Source organism: Haemaphysalis longicornis, unplaced genomic scaffold, assembly GCF_048455015.1.
Source record: "Haemaphysalis longicornis isolate Haplotype H1 unplaced genomic scaffold, Haemaphysalis longicornis Haplotype H1 scaffold_5, whole genome shotgun sequence".
In the NCBI taxonomy this organism is placed as follows: domain Eukaryota; kingdom Metazoa; phylum Arthropoda; class Arachnida; order Ixodida; family Ixodidae; genus Haemaphysalis; species Haemaphysalis longicornis.
The window spans coordinates 15,647,989-15,653,859 of NW_027526385.1; the positions used below are offsets into that span (position 1 = coordinate 15,647,989).

At 46.7% G+C, this 5,871-nt stretch overlaps 1 long non-coding RNA gene across 1 annotated transcript; it reads right to left on the bottom strand.

The window, feature by feature from the left end:
* Positions 1 to 2,079: 2,079 nt before the first annotated feature.
* Positions 2,080 to 5,006, bottom strand: LOC144139064 (uncharacterized). The gene is made up of 3 exons (XR_013316029.1): positions 4,923 to 5,006; positions 3,628 to 3,676; positions 2,080 to 2,278 (listed from the first exon to the last, which is right to left on the bottom strand). It is a non-coding gene; the product is annotated as an uncharacterized LOC144139064 (long non-coding RNA).
* Between the last annotated feature and the right edge of the window lie 865 nt (positions 5,007 to 5,871).

Here is a 5,871-nt window from a genome sequence, read left to right on the forward strand (position 1 = left end):
TTGCTTTCCTGTTGTCCTTCCTAACCCTGTCCTGTCATCTTCTCTTTTCTTCATTTCTCCGTTTTCCCCAGGCGGCGAGGGTTAACCCTGTGCGAAGGCTCCAACCTAGATCCCGAGCATAGGGTTATAGTGGCAACGTACAGTTAGCGTGCGCTGCAAAGCCACGTTCCCTTGTTGGGCTCCGTGGTGGGTGACTGGCCTTGCCACCGAATTCATTCCATAGTTTATGGCTTCCTTCTCCATTCCACCCAAACGAACTGATCGGCCTCTGAAACGAGGCCGCACCGAAGAACTTTTCAAACCGATTTCTAACCTCACCTTCAACAACCCTGACAACTTCCCACGCTTCCTAATGATGCAGTCAGCTGATAAAACAACTCCCGTTACCAGCAAATCTGTATTTTTGGTTGCAAAATTCATTGAAGGTTTGATAGGAAAAAACTATGAAGCGAAAAAGCTCAGTTCTGGAGACCTAATGATCGAAGTCAAGAGTAGAGAGCAGTCCAACACTCTTTTGAAGCAAACCAAGCTAGCCGACCTTGAGATCATAGTAACTCCCCGCCGTACCCTTAACAGCTGCCAGGGTGTCATCTCCGAATCAGAACTGATCAACGAAACAGACTTTGACCTGCTCGAAGGTTTGCGCGAGCAGGGGGTAACCGCTGTGCGACGCATCACCATTAGACGGGACGGAAACGAAATTAAGACGAAGCACAAAATACTGACCTTTGATCGATGCACTTTGCCAGAGTACGTAAACGCAGGGTTTCTGCGCTGTAAGACCAGAGTATACATACCAAACCCGCGACGTTGTTTCATCTGCCAGAGGTATGGGCACGGCAGCAATTCGTGCCGAGGAAAACAAACGTGTGCAAAGTGCTCTGAGCAGGACCATTATGCTGACGACTGCAAAAGCACACAACTAAAGTGCAGCAACTGTGGAGGACCCCATGGAGCATACTCTCGCTCTTGCCAGGAATTTAAGAAAGAAAAAGAAATCATCAACCTAAAAGTGACGCAAAATCTTTCATTTCCAGAAGCCCGTAAGCGTTATGCTCTGCTTCCTTCAGGGAGCTACGCCAGCGCTGCCCGCCGGGGGGTGGGGCGGCGTCTGGTTTCTGCGGCCACTCAGTATAGTGAAACTGACTTAGTGGCGCACACACCCCTCGAGGTGCTGCCCCTGGCAGGCCAAACAACTTGTGCATCGCCAGCAGTGCCCGCAGGCGTTGCACCTGACCAGAATTGCTCTGGGAGTGGCGTTGCTGTCGCTCCTCGACAGACCCCGACCGCCAAAACTGCGGTGGCAATGGATGTGGGTACAGGAGGCGCCTCTTCTGCAGCCATGTCCAACACATCAAAAAAGGTGGTGGCTGAATCTTCTGCCATCCCATCAAACGCGTTGCGGGATGGGCGCCGTAAAACCTCCCTCCCGTCAATGCCCCAAAACCCGGACGAGGACATGGATGTCACGCCATCCCGGCCTGCATCGCAGTCATCTAAAGACCAGCGCGGTAGTTTTGGCCGCGGCAAAAAATCACAAGCTCCCCGAGTCACTGGCCCTGATTCGGGCTCAGTGACATAGCGATCTACATATAAACAAAACCTATGCTCAGCACCTTTCTTCTAACCTTTTATGGCAGTTCAAAGCATTATCCAATGGAACTGTAGGGGATTAATTAGAAACCTCGATGATGTCTACGAAATCCTTAATAAGTACCATCCAAATGCCCTATGCCTACAAGAAACACACTTAAAACCTACACAAACCAACTTTCTCAAACAATACTCGGTATTCAGGAGAGACAGGGACTGCTACACTCACTCCTCTGGTGGTGTAGCGATTGTCTTGCAAAAGTCTGTCCCCTGCTCACCTCTTCAGTTGCTCACTGCCCTCGAAGCTGTGGCAGTCCGAGCAATCCTCTTTAATAGGTTAATAACAGTTTGCTCTTTATACATTCCCCCGGATTACCGTCTAACGAGCTCAGAATTCGAGTCCCTCATAGATGAGCTCCCGGAACCCTTCTTATTGGTAGGCGACTTTAATGCTCACAATGAACTCTGGGGGTCTCAACTGACAGATGCCCGGGGCCGCTTGCTAGAAAAGTTTTTATTTTCTTCCGGAGCTTGTCTACTCAATAAAAAACAGCCGACATACTACAACACTACACACAACACATACTCACACATAGACCTGGCAATCGGCTCTTCTGTCCTCTTTCCATCTGTTGAATGGGGAGTTGACAATAATCCTTATGGGAGCGACCACTTCCCAGTCATCCTGAAAAGCATTGACAAAATCCCTAACAGCTTCAACTCCTATAAAAGGTTTAGGGAATCTGCTGCAGATTGGCTGAAATTTAAACAACTATCTCAGCTTTCATACACATCTTTAAGCCATTTGGGCATTGATGAAGCCTGTGAACTGATTACGGCCCATATACTTCATGCCGCTGAGTGCTCAATTCCACAAACATCTGGTGCCACACCTAACGCTAGGAGGCCGTGGTGGAATGACGAGTGTCGGCATGCACGGAAGGCGCAAAATAAGGCATGGGGTGTCCTCCGCAGGTATCCCACTTCTGAAAACCTAATTTCCTTCAAACGCGCGAAAGCACAAGGAAGGCGCATTCGCCAGCAAGCCAAAAGGGAGAGCTGGCGCTCTTTTGTGACTTCTATCAATTCATACACAGATACAGGCAAAGTATGGAATATAATTAAAAAGCTTAATGGACAAAAAACACACAGCCTACCCTTGGTTAGCAGTGCGGGCGACACCCTGGAGGACCAGGCCAACGCACTTGCAAAACACTTTCAATATATTTCGAGCTCTACTCACTACACGAATACTTTTTTACGACACAAATCATCCATGGAGAAAACCGATTAGAGATAACAGAACATCCGATGAACCACACAACTCGGATTTTTCTTCAACAGAGCTTTTGGTTGCCCTAGGAACATGTAAGGCTTCAGCACCAGGGGCGGATAGGATATCATATGCAATGATACAACATCTACACACAGAAACTCTCCAAACACTTTTGCACTTTTTCAATAAAATTTGGGCGGCAGGATACTTTCCGAGAGCTTGGAGAGAAGCTGTTGTAGTTGCCGTACTGAAAGAAGGGAAAGATGCCTCACTACCTGCCAGTTACCGACCAATAGCTTTAACAAGTTGCTTGGGAAAGCTTTTTGAAAAAATGGTAAATAAGAGGCTAATGTATTTTCTTGAATATAACGGCATCCTGGACAGTTGTCAGGCGGGTTTTCGATCAGGTCGAAGCACAACTGACCAGCTGGTAGCCTTCGAGTCATATGTCAAAGATGCTTTCATCCACAAACAGCACTGTCTTTCTGTTTTCTTTGACATAGAAAAAGCATATGACACAACTTGGCGCCACGGCATACTGCTTGATCTCAAGGCTTTCGGTGTGTCTGGGCACATGTTAAACACTATTGAAAGTTATTTGTCACAGCGAATGTTTAGGGTAAGAATAGGGACAGTTGTATCCAGAACGTACATACAAGAAAATGGTGTTCCCCAAGGTGGAGTATTAAGCTGTACTCTATTTGTAGTTAAAATGAATTCGCTTGGAAAATCCTTGCCACCCACAATCTCCTACTCACTGTATGTTGATGATGTTCATATTAGCTTTAGGTCTTCCAACCTGTCCATCTGTGAAAGGCAAATACAGGTAGGTGTAAACAGGCTCCGGAAATGGACAGAGGAAAATGGTTTTAAACTGAATCCTCAGAAAAGTACATGTGTTTTATTCACAAGACCGCGTGGAATCCATCCGGAACCTGACATTACGCTGAACGGAGAACGGATTCCCGTCAAAAAAGAACACAAGTTTTTAGGTGTTATACTTGACGAAAAGCTAACATTCATACGGCACATAAAAACACTCAAACAGAAATGCCTAAACACCATAAACATTTTAAAAGTTTTGTCGCATCAGTCTTACGGTGCTGATAAAGATTGCCTTTTACGCCTCTTTATCAGTTTAGTTAGGTCCCGTATAGACTACGGAAGCGTAACATACGGGTCTGCATCTAAAACTGCCCTAAAAATGTTGGACCCAGTGCTACATTTGGGCCGTCGCCTTGCCTCGGGAGCCTTCAGGACAAGTCCAATTCAAAGTCTCTATGTATATTGTGACCACTGGTGCCTAGAGCACCAGCGTGCGTATACAGCACTGCTCTATGCTACTAGGACAATGTCTGTGAAGAATCACCCGTGCAGTTCATTTCTGAATGACGTCTCATCTGCCCATTTGTATTTAGCGCGCCCTTCGATCCTTGCCCCTTTATCCTTACGTGTCAAAGGCCTTGCAGAGGAAATAGGGGTGTCTTTCGATGAGGGCATGAAGACTTCCATCGCCGACGAAGTCCCGCCTTGGGAAATGTCAACGATTCGTTGCGACACATCCTTTAAACGCTTTGATAAGCGCCGTGCACCTCGTGAGCTGATCTTCCAGCATTTTTTACAACTACAACACACATATCCATACACCTCATTTTACACGGATGCCTCGAAGTGTGCTTCCGCTGTGTCGTGTGCTGCACATGGCCCGGATTTCGCCAGCACGAGGACCTTGAACAAAAATACCAGTATCTTTACAGCAGAAGCTTATGGAATTTTAATCACAGTGGAGCACATTACACAGAACAAAATACAAGAATCAGTTATCTACACAGACTCCTTAAGTGTCGTTACGGCACTAGGTTCCTTTAAACCTACAAAAAATGTTGTCCTCAATCACCTTTTTAAAGCTCTCGTGACTGCTCATAAATTACAACTAAAAATACTGGTTTGCTGGATCCCTGGACACAGTGGCATTCTAGGCAATGAAATTGCCGACCAGAACGCCACTTTGGCGGCCCTCCATAGTGGTGTTGACGTCGCGGAAATCCCTTACCTCGATCTGAAGCCAGTGATCCGAAGGGGAATCCGTAAACGCTGGCAGGACACGTGGGACACACACACAGAAAACAAGCTCCACTCAATAAAACCCCACTTAGGAAGATACACAACAGAAAAACAAAACAGATTCATTGAAGTATCGATTTGCAGTCTACGCATCGGCCACACTTACGCTACGCACGCATATCTTTTAAATGGCACACCCCCACCGGTTTGTGATAAGTGTGGGGACCGGCTCTCCGTCCTCCATGTGTTAATTGAGTGCGCATCCTGCAATGAGGCCAGAAAACGGCATTTCCCTAAAATCTATACTTTCAACATTTCGCTACACCCGTCACTGTTCTTAGGAGATGAACCTATGTTCACTAACAAGTCCCTTTTAAGTTATCTTGCAGATGTCAAGTTTTTAAAGCTCATTTCGTACAGTGCGTGACCTCAGAGCCTACAAGCATTGAGCAAAGCCTTCATGTTTTCATTGTTCGCACGAGGGGCCCGATGCTGTAGCGTGCTCTTCGGCTCGAGCTACAGTCGCGTTCCATTCACAATCCCTTTCATCCGCCATTATGAACATCTCCATTTTTTAGTCTACGGGCCCTCTACACCCATATATACAGTATTTTAGGATATATCATACTCATTTCATACATATTTTAAGCTCAAACCTGACTATTGACGGACCACTTAACATAGTTTTGGCGCTCTTTGGTCCTAGTTACCCTTGCGCCAATAAACACAAACATACATACATACATACAAGATGCCACTTGGTTCAACAGTCAAGAAAACCTCGGCAGTGACCACTACATCGTCGTGATTGGGGTCGAATCCAGGGTCATTAAATACCCGTACGGTAAGAAACTCCACCTTATTGATTGGGACGCCTTCCGCAAAATACGGGCCGCCGAACGTACCTCATCTGACGTTGCGGGCAGCCCTGCCATCGA